The 20,493-nt window shown below is 44.2% G+C and overlaps 1 long non-coding RNA gene across 1 annotated transcript; it reads left to right on the top strand.

The window, feature by feature from the left end:
* Positions 1-14,969: 14,969 nt before the first annotated feature.
* Positions 14,970-17,923, top strand: LOC309958704. Its single transcript, XR_014326048.1, has 4 exons — positions 14,970-15,183; positions 16,146-16,279; positions 16,378-16,499; positions 17,463-17,923. It is a non-coding gene; the product is annotated as an uncharacterized lncRNA (long non-coding RNA).
* Positions 17,924-20,493: the final 2,570 nt, after the last annotated feature.

Below are 20,493 nucleotides of genomic sequence, written 5' to 3' on the forward strand. Positions count from 1 at the left end.
AGATGATGAATACTAACTAAACTTATTGTGGTAATCATTTCACAATATATGGACGTCAAACATTATACTGTGCACCTGAAACTTATACAGTGCTGTATGTCAATTATATCTCAATAAAACTGGGAAAAAAAAAAGAAAAAACCCAAAACAAGCAAGCAAAAACAATACATTTCAAGGAGTTCAGTAAGAACAGAAAATTCCAGAGCAATGATTATACCTTGGTCAGAAAAACACACTTGAACCAAAATAAATATTTGTACCACTTGATTCCTAGCATTGAAAGGGCCTGGTAGGAAACCAAGGAAATTATTTGACTGTCATAATTATACTCAACCTTGTTTTTCTCTACTCATCTCCTATCACAGATTCTAAAAAAGGGGATCACTGACTTTCCCAGCCCCCATTCAGCTGATCATGTTCTATGTATTTGAGAAAACAGGAAAGCACTTGAGATGTCTCATTAGCCTGGTTATTGCTGCTTCCTTCCTTCGACATTGTGCTGTGAGGGTATGATGTTTGGGGCTCTGGCAGCTACCTTGCCAGCCATAAGGAAAAAGCCAGAACCTCACAGAGCAGTTGACCAGTGCCCTAGGTGGATCAGCTCTGGAGCCACCTGCGTCTAGACATCTCATTATGTGTGATAACTAAATGCCTCTGTTATTTCAATAAATTCAATTCAACGTTAAAAGAAAATCAGAAAAAGCTCATCTATAGTGATAGAAGTCAGATTTGTGATTACCGTTAGGGGGCATATCGACTGGGAGAGGACTTAATGTGGGTGGTAGTCACTTTGTGAAAATTTATTAAGCAGTACATTTCGATTCATGTATTTGTCTATTGCTATGTCACACTTCAACTGAAAAAGGGAACAGAAGGAAATTTGTTCAATGCCAAAGGAAAATAAAAAGATTGACAAGATATTGGCAATTTTTACTTCCTAAATAGCTTTCAAACTCATCCCTTCCCTTTATTCCCTTTATTTATGTGAGGCCCCATTAACTCTTTTTTAACCAACTGCAATAGCCTCTTTACCAGGTATCACTGCTTCAGTCTACATTCTTGTAAGAATTCCTCCACACAGCGGCCAAAGGGAACCTTCTAAACACGAATCTGACCATGCCACTCACCTGCTCAGGGAATAAAATCCTTCGCATGGTATTTATTCTTCTTTTTAAATTTATTTCAAAAAATGTAATATAATACAGAGAATAACATGAGAACCGTGTGCCTACCACTCAACTATAAGAGATTAGCATATTGCCCTATTTGTTCCAGATCAGATATTGTTGTTGTTAAGAAAGAAGCGGTTGAGATACAATTTTAGCCCAGTCCCTTCATCCCACACAGTCTCTCCGCCAGGTAACTGTTATCCTGAATTTGGTGCGTGCCCTTTCAAATCAGGTTTTCTTACTTGACCCAACATATGTATGCATCCATGAGCCCTATATAGAATTGTTTAGTGAGTGTTAAATAAGCATATATATAAATAGTATCAAAGTAGTATGTTTTTTATAATCTGCTCTAATCACTCAACATCGTGTTTTTGCAATTTATACAGGATGGCACACAGATCCGTAATGTTCATTTAACACTGTAGCATCACTGTATGGGTAAACCATACCTTATTAATCCATTATAAAGTTGATGGACATTTGGATTGTTTCCAATTTGTTGCTATTGCAGACAGTGCAGACATAGACTCCTTTATGTATTTCTCCTTTTAGTCCCAATACACAGAGAAATGGAATTGCTAGATGGTAGAGTATATGCGTCACCACTCTAACAGATATTATTGCCAAAATGCTCTCAGAAGTAGTTGTATCAAATTTATACTATCACTAGCAGCATATGTAATTTCTATTTGATTTCCATCTTCAACAACTGGTACTGTTGGACTTTAACATTTTAGCAATCTGATAAGTGTGACTAAGTAAAATCCCTCTGAATTTTCATTTTCATCTTGCACACTAAATAGGTTGAGTGTGTGTGGTTTATAATTTTTTATTGTGAGCTTATCTATAGCAGGGTTTCTGTTGTCTATGGGAGTCCCATGCATCCTGGTCTCTAAAAAGCAGGTTTGTGTTTGCTGCCGCCAGGAAGGAATCCCAGGGGGTTCATAGACCCTGGGCTATGCAATCCAATTATGTTATTCTCTTTTTAAACTTTCTAAAGAAGGAGTTCAGAAAACAGTTCAGTCCTATTAGATGGATATATAGGACTGTGTGATTTGGCTTTTATGTGCCTCTCCAACTTCAACTTCAGCCAGAAGTTATTACCTTGGTTTTATACTCTCCTTTTATTTCTGATACATGGAATGCCTTTTGATCTGGTCCATGTATTAACAGAGGAAGGGAACTATATTCAGTGGAGAGAACTGTTATATTTTATTCAGTATTTCTATGTGTTTTTTCTGGGAGGGGTAGTTCTATGTTAATGAAGTCTGCCATGTCGCTAGATTTGGAATTTCAGCATGGGATTCCTTTCATGATCTGGGATTTTCCTATCCCTCAACCCCTATTTCTTGTGATACACCTACCTTTCCCCTTGTCCCCTAAAATCCAGCTATGCTGAATTGCTTGCAATTCTCCCAAACTCATATCACTTTGCTTTTGCACATGTAGCTACCTCTTCCTAGTTATTGTCAAGAATCAGATCTGCCTCCACCTACCTGGGAAAACTCTGAGCCCAGAGGTTGTGTTGGATGGCTTTGCTGGCCTTCCACTGTCCTCTTGCTCTGCAATTGACTAGATGTCCAACTATCTCACCTATTGACTGTGAACTCCTTGCAGGCAATGACAATGTCTTATCCTTCATTTCCTTAGGATGGAGCACAGTGGCTAGCACAGAGTAAGTACTCGATTAAATATTTTTGATTGAATAGATGACTAGAGAGTCCCTTCTTTAGTATATATTTGGAAGTGTGTGTGTGTGTGTGTGTGTGTGTGTGTGTGTGTGTGTGTGAATTATATATGCAAGGATGTACATGTATTTGCCAATACACAATTGTGTATCTCTGGGCATGCACGCAAATGTGTGTGTGTGTGTGTCTCCAAGTATATGCACGTACGTGAATGTTCACTCTGCTTCTTCTGAGTGTGTGACACAAACTCTTAGGTGGCATTTGTGGGGATGCTATGATGTTTGTGGTGACGGCGGAGAGGGGGAATAAAGGATAATTGCCACTTTGGTGCCCAAACTGTGGAATATGTGGTCCAAGCAGCTCTCAGAAACTCGCCCCATGGAAGGTGCCTTTTATGGGGGTTGGGGGGGTGGAATCCATTGTACCTAAGTAAGCACTGCACTGCCCTTGAATTCAGGGTGTTGGAACGACGGGTTGGAAGGAGTTTTGACATCAGTGGTACAGCCTCAGTGAACAATGACTCCTGTGGACCTCATCTCTTTAACTCCAGTAGAAGCTATGTGTCAAGTTTTCACTTTTCATTTTCTTTTTAATCCTTTAAGGCCAGTTCCTGCCTCACACCGGGGCCTCTTTCCATCCCATTAAGCCTCTGCCTTCTATTTCTGTGTTTCCTTCCCTCTCATTACTCTGGCATGTGTGGGCAAACAGAAACTTTCTACTGGCACTCTCACTCGACATCTTTCTCTTTCTGCCTGATTCACGGGAGGCTGTCTGGGGGTCCACCTTGATTGGCAGGGGAGTTCCACGACCATGATGTCACCTCTGCTCAGTTGGAGGACCCCAGCATGAATCAAGACATCAGAGGAAATGAGTGGTGATCCCCCAAGGAGACAAGCTCATAAAATCATCATCAGTGACAGCAAAGGAAATTAAGGAAAACTGAGGTCAGAGTTATAAGAGTACAGCCAGTGTTTGTTTATTCATTCCTCATTCATTCAGTGAATGTTCACTGAGCCCCTACACTTTGAATAAGACACAGTTCTTGTCCTCAAGGAATTTACAGTCTAACGAGGGAGACTGATGGATGGACAAACAGAAAGACAAAAGTAAGCCCAGGATACTCTGGAAACCCAAAAAAGAGGAATCTAAATGACAGGAAGATCAGAGAGGAAGCAAATTGTAAAGAACATGCGTTCAGAGTCAGATAGACTTGGGTTTAAATCTCCAGTCTGCCACTTAACTACATAAGCCCCTCACTTCTTGAACCTCTGTTTCTTCAGTTGGATGTTGGAGATAACATAATACTTATGCAAAATGGTTATAATGATTAAATGAAATATTTTAGTATAGAGCCCAACTCACCACAAGCATTTAAATTGAAGATATTTTCTATTTTATATAGATATTGCTTAATGTTAAATTTTGAAACAAGTAGGAGATGGCTAGATAAAGAAAAGGGAGCATGGTGTTCTTGCAGAGAACACAACCATGTCCAAAGGGCTGACACATTTCATGAGCTGATATATAGCTTGATGTGGTTGAAATAAAGGGATCGCATGTGAAAGCAATGGCAGATAAAGTCAGAGAGGTAAGTTGAGGCCAAATCATGCAGTCTTGTATACCTACCTAAGAAGTCTGAGCTAGTATCTCTGGAGGTTTTCAAAAGGGAGTAACATGATTAGATTTGCATTTCTAAGAAGTTTCTCTGAGGCAACTTGACAAAAGAGCCTTAGCATGGACATATAATTTGCTCTACTAATGTTACTTCTAGGAATTTATCATAAGGAGATAATTAGAAATAAAGACAAAAGTTTATGTACAAGAATGTGTGCTGAAGGCACATAAGGAAATTGGAAACAATCTAAATGTTGACTAATTGGAAAACGATTAAATAAATCACAATACATCCAGTTGATGCAATATTTTAAAGCATTCAAGTACATTTGGCAATATTTCAAGGTATAGGGAGGCATTCAAAAGAAAATGCCAAGACAAAAAGAAGAATTCAAAGCTTAAACACAGTGATTCTGGTTTTGATTTAAAATAAATAAACAACTGAATAAATATGCAAAACTATTGGGAGGAGCTGTACCAAAACCAAAAAGTAACTATAGTTATCTTTGCATAGTGGAAATATTGGTGATTTCTGTTTTCTTTTTCAAGTTTTTTCTATACTTTCGACATCTTTAGAATGAATATGTAGCTTTCACAATTTAAAAATATTTTTTAAAATGATCACTCTTACGGGCATTGTATAGAATAGAGGTTTATGTAGGAGAGAAAAAAAAAGAAATGAGACAGTTAGTTGACTATTATAATAACCCAGGAGAGAAGCGATAAGATTTTTAGCCAAGGCAAAGCCAGAAGGGATGTACAAGCAGGAGGGCGGATTCTAGAAATATAAAGAGTTAGAATTGAGAAGACTTCATTGCCTATTAGATATGGGTGAAAACAGAGAGAAGAAATCAAACATGGTGCCCAGGTGTCTGACTTGGGCAATCAGGTGGAGTGTGTACTGATCTCAGAGAGAGAGAAAACGGGGAAAGGGCAGTTTGGAGGAGAGAGTAGTAGAGATGAGGAACTCTGGGATATGCTGACCTTCACCTGTCTGTGAGATGTTGAGATAGATGTGTCCAGTAAATAGGTGGATAAATAGGCCTGCAGTTCATTTAGTTACTCATTCATTCATTCAACAAATGTTAATTGAGTACCTACTCTGTGCCAGGCAATGCTTTGGTTTTGGACAGCAGTATACAAAACAAAATAGAGCTTGCATTCCAGTTGGGGACTAGGGTCTCTAGCTCAGAATAGACGTAACAGACATCTGGGCTGAAGACAGACCTATAGGAATCAACAGCTTGGACATGGTAGAGGTGGAGAAAGACGTGAGAAGTGGATGAGATGGATGGCCCAGCGGGGTTGTGTAGGATGAGAAACGTGGGCTTGTTTTGGATCAAGTTCAGTCAAACTATTTCTTTTCTATGGCTTAGAGGATTGAACTGCTTTGAAAAATGTCTGCACACCCTTTAAATATGATTACTTTCTGACTGTACTCAACTCCCAGTCTAGCTACCACTTCTGTGAGAGGTGGACAAGTCACTGAATCTTAGATTTGATGGTCTTATCTCTAAACTAGGAATAATATGGCTTTAACCTGCGTCAGTATAACTCTCCTGCTTCAGGACCTCTGCAGTCTCTGTTCCTCCTGCCTAGAATACTCTTCCTTGTGACCTTCCCCTGCTGGGCTCCTTCTCATCAGTTCTCTGCCCCGCTAACACTCCTGCAGAGACGACTTCCCTGACCCTCCAGGATAAAGCAGTGCAAACCCAGGCCCTTGATACTCAAGCACCCTATTCTAATCGCTGTCTGCTATTTCTTTTACTGTTTTTACTCATTGTTGATTCTTGCACTCCCTAACCAGAACGTGTCATGAAAGTATGGGTCAAACTTGCCTTGTTCTTTGTGATAGTCCAATCTCCTAGAAGAAAGCTTAGCACATAGTAGGCAAGCAGTAATTTTTGAATTATTTTGAATTTGAATAATTTTGAACAAATGAAGGATTTTCCAGCTTTATGAGCAAATATTAATAAACAACTCTTGAACATTTCTATGTGCCAAGTACCTTGTTAAACTGCTGGGGATACAGAAATCTTACTTGCTCCTTATTTGTAAACAAGTTTACAATCTCATGAGAGATACAGACACCTATGCAGCTATTATAAGGGAGTGAATCAAAGCAGGGCAGAGGTTTGGGTTGTTGTGAGGAAGGGTCTGGAGATGTGCTGTATGTGTAGAGGACGGAACTAGGTGGTCTCGGGGCTACAAATTGGAATACTGGGATTGTGATGCCAACTTGATATTCTGACCCAGAGGCTTGGTTGATGGATGAAAAGATAGGACAGGAGAATGAATCCACTTTACACTTACACTAGACTATGAAATTTATATCTGTTTGGCTCACAAGCACATCATATCCAGATGTATATACACATAGTAGGTGCTCAATAAATATTTTTTGAATAAACAAGTTTCATCTCAGCATGAAATAAAATTCACAGTTGGTATATTCCTGAAATGGAATATCATTCAGCCTTAGCAAGGAAGAAAATTCTGACATGGATGAAGATTGAGGACAGTTTGCTAAATGAAGTAAGCCAGTCACAAAAAGACACAAACTGCATAATTTCACTTATATGAGGTATGTAGAATAGTCAAAGAAATAGAAACAGGAAGTAGAATAGTGGCTGCCAGGGACTGCAGGCAGGGAAGAATGGATAGTTGTTTAATGGGTATAGAGTTTCAGTTTTGCAAGAAGAAAAAGTTCTGGTAGTTGGTTGCACAACAATGTGAATATACTTAACATTACTGTACACTTGCAAATGGTTAAGATGGTAACTTTTATGTAATATGTATTTTACTACATTTAAAAGTAAAAAAATAAAATAAAATAAAATTCAGAGTGTGACTAGGGATTCAGTTGCATCTGAATCTGTGTTATTTTGTTCTCCTAAGTGAAAGAACTCAAAAAGTCTGTGTTCCTAGTGAGAGTTCCTCCTGTTTTCAGAATCTAGGAACCTGCATGAAAGGGGCAAGGGGAAACTGAGGCTCTGAGAGGTTTTGTAATTTGTCCCAGGTCACACTGTCAGCAGGGCTGGTCCTGTGATAAGAACCTGAGTCATTGACTTGAGGGCAGCGCTCTCCCCATTCCACCTGCGGTCAGGGGTCAGGGGCAACCTCTGCAGCCACCTCTCACATCCTGATCCTGCTTGGGGCACCACGGTTCCTGCCACAGGACAGATGTCCCTTGACATCTCTGCTTGAAAATCTGATAGGCACGTTGCAATCAGCTATACCGAGCTCCTGATTTACTAGTTATCAGATGGTATATTCTTAAAAATAATTTTTGATGATAGTTCACTGTGTGATTTTTGGCATACAACTTAGGAGTTCAAAGAATGAAGTCGCAGTCCTATAAACAAAACTCTTTCCCCATGAACTGATTCTTGACACTAAGTTCTCTGTGCTGACATCTGTAAATATGATAAATAGGACTAGAATTCATGCTTAACTCTGTGTCACTCTAGTGATAAATATTATATACCAGTGGATATATATACTAAAGAAAATTCTCAGATGTCCCATTATGAGATAAATTCCCTATACTTTGTATGTTTCCTTACTTTATATGTTTAGGAATTATTTTTTAAAATCCAGATTTGTTATTTTGATCAATTGTGTATACTAATCATTATAATGATAACTCAATGCAGATGGAATTTTTTAATGCTTAGAACCATATGGTTAGAGGAAACAAAACATCTTATATAGCATTTATATACATTTTAGAGATATATGATATGGTGATCAATAAAAGACTTTCAATCTTATAATCTGTATTAGGTTAAGATTCTGGAGGAGAGGTAAATGGAATGAAAATATGAGTTCAAGGAATAAAAGAAACTAAAATTTCTGATTGTTGAGAAGAGTTCTTTCATACATTTTTAAAAGTAAATGTAGGCATCAGAACACTATGATATTCACTTTCAACTAGATCATTTAAAAGTGACTTAGTACCTTTATTTCAAATTTTCAATATTTACAAATTGCCATAAGTTTCTTTGCAACTATGTAAACTTACAATGAACAATTTTGGAGGTCAGTGTAAAATGTGTGTTAGAGTACATAATTTTTCAGAATTCTTTTGTGGGTGTGTAAACCAAACCAGTTTGAAAACCGGGGGCGCAGACTGTCCTTGATAAGTTGTACTGTAAAGGATGCTGAGAAATGGGTAGGTAGCGGGAGGAAAATATGGAACCTCAAAAGACCTGTTTGGTTTGGGTTCGCTCCTGTTTCTAACGATGGGAGAAATTACAGAATGTTTATGTGCCAAGGAGAATGATTTAGCCAGGAAGGTGAAAGTGATGGTGCGGGAGAGGAGGGACGGTGGCTTGGGGCAGTGAAGGACGTGGGCACAGAGTACCAGCAGACGTGAGGCCCGTGAAAGGACAAGGCAGAGCGACGTGGCCGACGCCGGGAGGGAGGGCAGAGAGGATGGGCGAAGGGCAAGCGCGGATATCCGTGTGGGATGGAGGAGCGGGTGGTGGCTGGAGGAAGTTCTCTCTGACTGAGTCTATTTCCTCAGTAAAATCAAAGCAAGATTAGCAGCCGTGAGGAAGGGCGCGGGAGGAGGTGTTGGGAACGACAAGAGAGAAGATGTCGAACGGTCCTTTAGAGGAGTGGAACGGAATTCACTCGGGAAGTGCAGTAGGACTTGGGCTTGGTTTCAGGAGTTTGTTGAGAGGAGTCAGCCAGGCGGTGTGCTTCTTCCGCCACGTGCAGCCGGGTGGACGCAGGTGAGGGCGGGCGGGAGAGTTGTATTTACCCAGCTTGCAATGTGCAGGTGCGCACACTGATGGGTGCGGGTGCAAGGGAGTTGAGGCCGAGTCATTAAAATGATGGAGCCTGGACTTTAAGCTGCGGAAGGAGGGACAGGACGGCACAGGGATGGGTGATGCAATCCATGAATAATTAACTCCCCGTGGGGGGCCAACTGCTGCGTTTGGAGTATTGACTTTCTTTTTAAAATGTCAGCCGTCTTATTTTTTTCCCCCCAAGGGCACTGACTCTCCGATTCTCCTCCTCTTCCGTCCTCAATATTTCTGTCGTCGTTTTCACAGGTGGAATATCTTCTAACATCTTCAAGGAGGTCAGTCGCGGTTTCTTTCAGCGTTACCTCTGCCGCCTGCGTGGCCCGCTTTGCGCGTTTCCTAGGCATTCGCGTTTCTGTTTGTTTTGGTCGCCGGCTTTCCTCCAGCAGCGGCGAATCCGGGCGGTCCCTTCAGGTTCTGGGGGAGAAGGAAGCGCTGATTGGTTGTCCTGCGAGCCGGTGCGGGGCCTGTCGCCGGGGGGCGGGGAGGGCGGCCGGGAGCTGAGCCAGCCGCGGTTCTCCCTGGGCCGCTGGGCTCCTGCCGTCCCTCCGTCCCGGGCCTGGGAGGCGGGCGCCCGGGGCGGGACTGTGCGGGCCACGGGGGACCTGATTTCTTGTTTTCTGCCCAGCCGGACGTTTTGGCACGCAATGCAGATGCTTTGTAGCAGGGCATTTATCTGGGAGAGTGTTTGCGGTGACATCACAGAAACAGATTTTGTTTGGCCTGCCTCCCCGCCCACTCCCCGCCCTCTCCAGACTTCCTCGGGTGGGCAGGCACGCACCCAGTGGGAACAGTCCAGGGCTTCCAGCCAGTCCTCCTTTTGAAAGGCACGGGGTCGGAAGGGTGATTGAACATTAACTCTTCGTGGCGGCAGTTTATCTGTCAGGGAGGCCTGGCGGCCGGAGGATTTGGATTTCCAAGCAGCGCCACGCACAGAGTGCTGTCCACCAAACGCTGTATTTCGTGCTTCGTCCGTGCCACACCCCGGGGACGTTTCCGAAGAGAAGGGCAACTTCCAGCCCTTTAGAGTGACTGCCTCTCATTCTCACGTCCCAGCTCTTGGTGGTTCCTGCATTGAATTCTCACAACCTGTGATGTCGACATTAGCCTCCCATTCTAAAGATGAGGCAGCTGAGTCTTAGAGAGATGAAGTGACTTACCGATATCATCTAGATAGGTGGGACAGAATTCGGTTTGGCCCTGCTCTGCCTTCAAAGCCCAGGTATAATCTATTATTCTACCAGAGCCATGCCCTCCAGGGATACTGGGTTTGCTGGGTGGGGAGAGGACCAGAGAACTAAGTAAAGCCGGAAGTGCAGACTCCAGGCGACCACTAAAAGCAAGGGAAGGCACCATGACTTACTTTGTTTGCTTGCTTGTTTCTGTGCCCTTTAGGGAAATATGCCCAGAGGAAGTTCATTTAACCTGGCCCTGCAGGATGAGCAGGGAATTCCACCCGCTGACAATGGACATTTCAGGCCCTGGGAGCAGAAGGTCCAAAGGGGAAGAGATTCTAACATCCACAGAATGTAATGGGGGAAGGCCCTTAGGGAGCCCCCAGCCCTTCATTTTACTGAGGGAATAAATGGAGGCCCAGAGAGGGTATTTAATTATTTAAGATCACGAAACGCAAGTGCCCAAATTGGGGCTGGAATCCCAGTACTCTGCCCTTTAATCTGTGGTCTGTCTTTATTAGTAATTTAGCAGTAAGACACAATGTAAGAGTTGTTCACACTTGTTCAGCACTTACTAAACAAGTACTTTATATATATTCCTTTCTTTTAATCCTTGGAACAACTCTATGAGGTAGACGGTATTTTACAAAGGAGAAAATTGAGACTGAAGGAAGTAACTTACTCAGGATCACACTGCAAGTCTGAGCCTGGAGCCCAGGCTCTTTCCTCTCTGCTCTAGTAGTGATAAGCAGATACGGAAAGAAGGGTGTGACCAAAAAAAAAAAACCCCTTTTCAACGTATGTATTTTTATCTCCCGTATTCAGATGAGAAACTGAGGTTCAGAGACCGTCAGTGACTTGCCTAAGGTCACAGAGCAATAAAGTGGTGGAGGGAGCAGTGGTGACTACTCCTGGGTTCTCTCTACTCCTATCACAGCCCCCACCTTGGAGAGAGAAGCAGTCAAAGCCCCTTGTCTCTTGATCGTCTTTCACATCTTCCAGACAGCTCTGCCTTGGGATCGTCTTCTGCAGGCCAAGTGGCTCTGGTCAAATCTTACTTCTCCCATGAGGGATTACCTATCCTAACAAGACAGGGACCTGGGTCTCCCGGCGGCCAGTGAGGTGATTTTCTGCATTCCTCCTCACTTTCTCCTGTGCAGCTTTGTCATCAGGGGATCTGGATCACATTATCCCCCAAAGACCAAAGTGTGAGATGCTTTTAGCTCCAGGGTCCTTTGGAGAAGCCACTTGGTCAAGCCCTTTTGGTTTAAGTTTGCAGGATAAGCATCGAGGGGCAAAGCCCGGTCAGGACGGTGGCACTGGAGGCCTGGGGCCTGCTTGAACTGGGTAAGCACCTCTTACATCTGGGTGAAGAGTGACGAGTAGACAGAATTATGAATTGGGGGTGGAAAAATGAGTCTCCCCAAATATTTCCGTTCACTAGTAACCCTCACTGACCGAGTGAATAAGCTTCATGAGAGTGCTCAAAACTAATTAGGTTTATCTGGCTTGTCTTCACTGCTAAATCAGGTGTCTCTGAGGGCTTGGCTTCCAGAAGGGATGTTTGAAAGATGGGTTTCCACTGTGGAAGGAAGCTCTGGACCAGATCCCAGGAGGTCTGGGGGTCTCGAGCCAGCTCTGCCAATGACTGACTGTGTGACCCTGGAAAAGGCAGTTCACCTCTCTAAGCCCATCGTTATTCATTCACTCATTCTGTCATTCCATACACATTTCTGGAAGCGCTACTGTGGGCCTGGCACCGTCTTAATGGTTGAGACAACTTCTAACAAAACAACCTCTGCAGTGGGAGACCTCATAGCTTCTGGGGGGAAATGATCAAGGCTAGAGACTGTGAGTGGATTCTAAGCTGCTCTGGGATATGGGTAAATGCCCCCTGGAAGAACTGATGTCAACAGGATCCTAGCCCTTATGGAAGCTCTGTGAAAATTTGAAAAAGGCTCCTCCTTTTCTGGACAAATGTAGCCTCATACCTGGAGGTACAGCTTGGCACGCAGAGCCCAAGCAGATCTTTGTGTCCCCAGTTGCCTCCTAGGTTGATCACGCTTGCCTGGTGAACAACTTGCTTATCTGAACACAGCAGCCCTGAATGTCAAGATTGAGATAGAAAGGTCCGGTAGAAGGAAAAGGTGGCAGAGACCATTTCAGGCTCAGAGAGGAGTGTGTATAAACCCCGCAGGCTGGAGAGAATGCTGCCTCCGCTTGGGGACTTGCCTGTGGTTCAGTGACTGGAGGGACAAGTGGGTGGTGTATTAATGGGGGGATTGAGGAGAGATGAGGTTGGGAAGATAGGCAGAGGCTGTTTCTCCACTTATGAAGCAAACAGTTAGTGGGCATCAGTCCAAGTGTAGTGCCATAAATACTAGGGAAATAGTGAACAAAATCAACCCAGTGCCCTTCCCTGGAGGAATTCACATTCTAGTGAGATCCCGATGGGCCTCCAGTGTCTATGACGGCATCATGAGGCCATATTGATTTCTGACCCACCTCTCCTCTAGCACTGTATGAGCCCCCAACCAAGATAATGTGTATAAAAGGCCTTTGAGAACTGGGAACTTCCGAATCATTCCAATAAATAATCACTTTTAATCTTTTTCTTTTTGGCCGGACTGTGTGGCTTGCAGGATCTTAGTTCCCCGACCAGGGATTGAACCTGGGCCTGGCAGTGAAAGCACCAAGTCCTAACCACTGGACCACCAGGGAATTCTCAATCACTTTTGTTTTTTTTCTTGGGGTACGCAGGCCTCTCACTGTTGTGGCCTCTCCCGTTGCGGAGCACAGGCTCCGGACGTGCAGGCTCAGCAGCCATGGCTCACGGGCCCAGCCGCTCCGCGGCATGTGGGATCTTCCCGGACCGGGGCACGAACCCGTGTGCCCTGCATCGGCAGGCGGACTCTCAACCACTGCGCCACCAGGAAGGCCCCTCAATCACTTTTAATCTTAATCTGAGTGACTAACACTTGTGCCTAGGAATTCGGGGGCCTGTTCCTGGCACCCACCTGATCCTACCTTCTGAGAAGAAGGCACCTTTTGTCATGGTCCTGATGCAACAGGAAATGTGACGCCTTCCCTTGCTCTACTCTCAAGGCCCATCCTGACCAGGAAAGATCCAACCTCTCTGGGTCAGCTGAGCAGGCTGGATGGGCTGTGACTTCCTGGGGCCTGTATAGGAATTCACTGGCTCGTTCTCAGGCTATGAGCATCTGCTGTGGTCAAAGGCTGTTTCTCTTCTGGCTGAAGCACCGGTGTGGATGAGAGAGTCACTTAAAAATCACAAACAAAAGGGAAGCTCTGACTCTTGGGTAAGAGAGGGTTATCCCCGGGCTAGAAGCTGGGTCTGGCCTGATCAATAAATAGGTCTGATTCAGTGAAAGAGGCTGATTCCTAGGCCTGGGAAATTGTCCTCTTCCTCACTATGTGGCTGTAGACAAGTCAATTCCCCTTTCTGGGTAGTAGTTCCTTCCTCTATTAACCAGGAGGTTGAACTTATTCAAACCTGAACAACAGAGTCATTTGAATTCTTCTGTGGGACCTCAGTATGTAAAACAGATAAAAGCAGTGATGCTGCGGTTAAGGCAAGTGGTGGGGCCTGGAGATCTGCTGATCTCATCTTGTCCTGCCTCATCCTCCCTGGACTTCTCCCGCTACCAGATATTGTCCTGGAGTCAGAGTGGAATTTGGTTTGAAAATGAATGGATTAGATCATTTTTCCTCTAACTGGGCTCCACTGGCCCCTGGGTTCAGGGTAGGGGTGAGTGCAATTTAAAAGTTTTGTGATAATTTTGTGTATCCATTGAAATGGTTATCCAGCCCTCTCCCCATTCCATATAAATATAATGACCCTCCCCCCATCTCCATTTCTATGTATAGATGTGAGATTTCAGTGGCCCCATTTGACTTTCTATTTATGACTATGACAACACCATGAATAAGTCTAAAATGTTTTCCATTTCACTTTCCGTGCAGTGTGTTTCCCAAATTGGACAATCTGTGATTTTTTTTCCTTAAAAAAGATGTATTTGTCAGAAGACAGTAGCATAAACAAGGTAGGAATTTATTTCTCTCTCATATATGAAGTCCAGGTAGGCGGTCCAGGGATAGAATGATGGTTTCTTGAGCATCAGGACCCGAGCTCTTCCCATCGTGTTGCTCTATAGTCCTCATCATGGGCCTTCCAACCTGTGATCCAAGATGGCAGCCTCAGTTCCTGCCATCAAGTGTGCATTTCATCCAAAAGGAAGGAGGCAAGGAGGCACGGAGGAAAGGGGAGAGCCTACCATTTCCTTTTAAGGGCAGAAGTTACACACATCACTTTTTTTCACATCCACTACCTATAGTTTGATCATATGGCCACCGCTTCCTTCAAGGGAGGCCAAGAAATCTCTTTAGTTGGGCAGTCTTGTGACCAACTAAAAATTCTATCATTATGCAACAGAAGAGAACAGACAAATGGGCCAAATGGAAATCTCTGCTGAGAGTCTAGCCATTTCTCAAGCTTGAGACATATGAATTTCTACACTTTTTTTTCTAGGTGTGAAATTCTGTGATGTGAGTAACATCTAAAAACTTCAACCTGGACAGGAGCTCAAGATTTCAGCTAATCCAGTCTCTTTCATCAAATGATGAAGATGTTATGGACCCATTTTACAGAGAAGACAACTTTGGGCCAGAGAGGTTAAGTGACCCACCCAGGGTTAACTTGGTCAGTAGCACAGGGAGAAGTTAATCTTGTGGAGATAATTGCAGGAGTGGTGGGATTCACTGGGCACCTGGGAGGGCTCTTTGCTCTGTGCTTTTTACTGCCGCTTCCATGATGTCCTGGCTCTTCAGACCATACCTTACCGCTGATGCTATCATTTGGGGGATAAAGTGGACTCTGACCCGGGGATCGTGATGTCCTGAGGGAGTCCAAGCTTTGCAGTCACACAGAGCTGGCTTTCAGTCCTAGTTCTTCTTCTTATGATTCTGCTGCCTTGGGCAAGGCATTTTCTCTTGACCTTAGTTTCCTCTTGTTTAAACAGAAGATAATATTCATCTCCAAATTTTCTTCCCACCCTTCCTTCTTCCTTCCACCTCCCCCCACCCCGTTCCCCCACCCCTTTTCCTCCTTTTTGTCACTCATAGAATGAATAAATAAAGGGAACTGGTCTGGAACTTAGTACTTAGAAGTGAAAGCCCAAGGTAGTTTCCTTCCTTTCTTCCTTCTTCTTTCCTCTTCTCCTTTCATTTTCTTTCTCTTGTTTCAGTTTCATGTAAGTTTAGATTTTTTCCCACGAGGTTCAATAATCATAGGACCCAGAGGACTAAAAAAAAATGTAGTAGTTGGTACGCACCAGATTCTCTTCAGAAAATGCGGTGCCCAGAAATAGTTGCCCTGACTGGCGAACTTCTACTTCCCTTTAACATTTTTTTTTTTTTTGGCTTGTTTTTTGCATCAGGCAAGGAGAACTATAGTAACTCTTGGGTTTCCCCCTCTGACACCTTACTGCTGGACCCTGACGTGGCTATTCCCTCCCTTCTTCATGATTTCTGAACGCTTGAAAATGTTTATAAAATGTCATGCTTCCTGTGGGGTTTTCTCCCCCTTGTATTTAGCTCTGGTTTTCTATAAGCTCCTTGAGGACAGGGAATGGACATCTGTGTATCCCCGCCTTTATGTGTTAGAGAAGTGAAAACTGAAGCCTGATTGGAGATGAACTTCCTCTGAGCAAGGACCCTGTGTTCTACTTCTTTGCCTTCATCGTAGCACCTATGAAGGAGAAAGGAAGGAAAGAGGAGTGGAGGGAAGGAGAAAGAAGGTAGGGCAAGGGGGAGGAAGGGAGAAGGTGGGAAATCAGCATTTAAGCATGAAAAGTACCAGCTTTTAAGAAAACGCTACCTCACTTAATCTTGACAGTGCACGTGTGAGACAAATTGCAGAGGATGAGACTGGAGCCCAGGAAGGTGCAGTCACTGTCCGAGCTCCCACAGCGCATGCAAAGCAGAATGAGAAGCGGAAACAAGATCTGTGAAGCTGAGGTGAGGGTCTTATTCTTGAACCATGAGTCAGAGTTACTGACACAGTCAAGTGTGAGAATTAAATGCACTGTGTAGGAGGCTAGGTCTATCTCAGGGATTCCCTTTAACGATAGTAATAATGAAGCTCTGTGACCCTGACAAAGTAGCTGGTTGTCTCGGAGCCTCAGTTTCCCCATCTCTAATGAAGGGGGCCCTCTGTGACTGTGGGGGTCCCTCTAGGCTCTTGAGGTGCTGGGATTCAGCCTCTCTCCCTGGATTCCTCAACCATCAGTGTGAGCCATTTAAAAATGATAGATTCTTCCAGCAGGAGCAATGCGTCTTTCGCTAGGTCAGGCCAAGCAAACTTACTTGGGGTTTTTGATGGGATTTCTCTTAATTGATTGGGGTGAGGAGTTCAGAGCTAAGTTGGAGGACTGGCTTTTCAGCTCCAAGCTGGAAGAGACTGGGGCCTGACGTGATGTGAGGTTGCCTGCCCCCTCTTAGAAGGCTGATTGGAGAGCATTCTGCACCCAGCAACACTCCCTACTCCCTGGAGAGCACAGAGGGAGCTGATGTAAGCTAACTTGGTCCTGGAAGGAACGATGTCAAATTTCTGGGGCTTTCCTATTTTGACTCTCCTCATTGCCTGAATGGTTTTCAGTGTTCTTTTGTTTTATTTATTTATTGGTCTGTCTCTCTCTCTTTTTCTTTTCCTCTCTCCCTCCCTCTCCTCCTTCCCTCCCTCCCTCCCTCAACTTCCTTTCTTCCTTCTTTCCTTCCAAATGTATTCTTATTCTCAGTTTAAAAACATTTAAGACAATAAGAGGTTTTGAATGGTAGCGCTCTCCAGAGTCTAGCTATCAGTGATGTTTTACGTCTTCTGATCATTGGTATGTTCCGTCTCTTCCTTATTCATTTAACTAAGACTCATTAATAGTAGCAATAGTTACAACTGGGAGAACTTACCGAGCACCATTCTTTCAGGTCCCACAAGGCACTGCGTTCTTTCACCCAGCAAATATTTACGGAGCATCCACCCATTTCCAGGCACCATCTTGGAAGAGATTCAGCCACAACCAAGGCAGAGTCTCTTTTCTGAAAGGAGCTTACATCGTAGTTGGAAACACAGACAATGAGCAAGTAAATAAATATTTAATGTATTTTCAGGTTATTTACTTACATCCTCAAAACAACCTCATGACAGGTATTATAAGCCCATTTTACACACACAGAAACGCTGAAGTGTGGATCATGAAGTTACCTGCCCAGAGTCACATGAGAAATTTGAATGCGCCCCAGCCTGTGGTCTTTGTAGGACCCAATGAAGCTTTTTATTGTTAGCCCAGAGGCAGTAGACTGTGAAGCTATGACGCTGAAGCTCCAGGGCTCCTCACTTGCATGAGCCCTTTTTCAAGTCACTTCGGACCTAACTTTTTTTTTTTTTTTTTTGTGGTACGCAGGCCTCTCACTGTTGTGGCCTCTCCTGTTGTGGAGCACAGGCTCTGGGCGCGCAAGCTCAGCGGCCATGGCTCACGGGCCCAGCTGCTCCGCGGCATGTGGGATCTTCCCGGACCGGGGCACGAACCCGTGTCCCCTGCATTGGCAGGCGGACTCTCAACCACTGCGCCACCAGGGAAGCCCCGGACCTAACTTTTAATCCCTTCCTTAGTGAGGGCCCATCACATTTTATAAGCCTCGGGCTTCACAAAACCTGAACCAGGCCTTCACCAACATAAGGATTCAGAGACGATTCTAATTTTCCTCAAGAACTTAGAATCCAATGGAGGAGAAAGACATGAAAATAAAACATCATAATACATAGAGATGAGTGCTATAAAGGAGGTGTTATGGACCAAATTGTGTCTGCCAGATTCATATGTTGAACTCTAACCCTCCATGTGATTGTATATAGGCAGAGGGCCTTTAGGGAGGCAATTAGGTTAAATGAAATCATAAGGGTGGGGCCCTCATCCCATAGCATTGGTGGCTTTGTAAGAAGAAGAAGAGACAGCAGAGAGCTCTCTCTTCCTACACACATGGAGCAAAGCCCACAAGAGCACACAGAGAGAAGGCAGCTGTCTGTAAGCCAGGAAGAACACTCTCACCAGAAACTGAGATTGCTGGCACCTTGATCGTGGACCTCTAGCCTCTAGAACAGTGAAGAAATAAATTTTTCTTATTTATGCTACTCAGTCTGTGGTATTTTGTTATGGTATCCTGAGCAAACTTGAACAGGAGGCAGATACAAGGCAGATGGATTTGAGGATGGGGGAAGCATTCCAGGCATAGGAAACAGCCTGAGTAAAGGTGTGGAGGCCTGAGGTAGCACAGCATACCTGTAGAACCATAAATAATAACTATACGTACTCTGGTGGAGTACAAAGGCAGAGATAAACAGTGAAGGTGGGTGGGAGAAGATGGCAACCATGTGTGATGCCATGCTTAAGACTGGATAGGTGTGGGCGTGCCCCTAGTTTGCCCTTGAGCAGGGCAGAATCAAAACCATCATGGTGGCAGGAGGAAGAAGATGGATGAGAGGGAGGGAGACTAGTTAGGCGACTAATGTAATAGTCCAGGTACGAAAGGGTGAGGCTATGAAGTAGGTCAGTGAGGTTAGAGAGAGGGAATGTGTTGGAACTAGGAGGAGAGAACAGGAGAGAGAAGAGGAGCTAGAATCATACTCGGGTTTCTCATTTGGGTATCTGGGTGGATGGTGCTTGGAATATTTTGGCCACCTGTAAAGTGACTTGAATATATACATAGATTTAATTTACTTATGAGGAAAAGGGTTTGGAATTCTTGTATTTCAAAGAAATATGAGGTGGCAGGGTGCTGTGGTCCTAGATCTGCAGGTCTGGTCAACTGGATGCTCTGATATTTGGGAGCCAGCAGAGTGGGAATAGGGTGTCCAAGAGGCACAGGGGAAGATCTGCAGACAGCCTTCATTAGCAACATTATGCTTCTTAATAGAATACTGCTTCTTTTTCTGTTTTTTTTTTTTTCTTTTTTTTAATAAACCTGAAACTTGGGCCAAGAAAATTATAATGTCTTGGAAGGAGTTGGGGTCAAATGTGGGGCGAAGAGCCTGGTCGAGTCCTAGTCCCGACCTAACCCACCATGTGCCTTCGGGTGGAGCATTTACTGTCTCTGGGCCTCAGTCTCACCTTTTCAAAACTGAACCACTTGGGTTAAATGATCTTTAAATTCCCTTTTAGTGCTCATATTTTATGTATCAATGTTTAACTAACATTATGCAAAAAATGTACACAAATCAAGAGTTTGGAGAAGATTAGCCTTTCATTTCCAAGGACAATGCCTAATTCAGTCCCGAAATGACAAGCTTTAACTCCTACGTCATTTCATCTCACCCTGGATTCACAGACTCATAGAGAAGTCTAGAGAGAAGAGATTATTTAGATACCATCCAGTTCAGTTTCTTTGTTTTTTTTTTTTTTTGCGGTACGCGGGCCTCTCACTGTTGTGGCCTCTCCTGTTGCGGAGCCCAGGCTCCGGACACACAGGCCCGGCGGCCATGGCTCACGGGCCCAGCCGCTCCGCAGCATGTGAGATCTTCCCGGACCGGGGCACAAACCCGTGTCCCCTGCATCGGCAGGCGGACCCTCAACCACTGCGCCACCAGGGAAGCCCCAGTTCAGTTTCTTGATTCCACTTTTGAAGGGAGCGAGGAACAGGAAGAGCATCACCCAAGGTCACACAGCTGGTTAGTAGCAGAGTCAGGCACTGAACCGAAGCCTCCCGACGAGGGCCATGAGGGGCGTATAACCACTTGCTTACTCTGTAGACTCTGATGTGAGTGGTATCCCTGGAATTATCGAGGCAGAGATCCTGCTCTTGACCCCCACTTCAGCACCCCGCTCATTCTATGTATCTAATTGTTTAAAATGCCTCCTCCACCCCCCTGGATACCTGGCACCCTCACTTCTTCCTTTTTACTTGCCAGCTGGAATTCTATTCATCCTTTAAAACTCAGTACAAATGTCACCTCCATGGTCCC

This window comes from Leucopleurus acutus (assembly GCF_964270905.1).
Source record: "Leucopleurus acutus genome assembly, chromosome: 2".
NCBI classification, from domain to species: domain Eukaryota; kingdom Metazoa; phylum Chordata; class Mammalia; order Artiodactyla; family Delphinidae; genus Leucopleurus; species Leucopleurus acutus.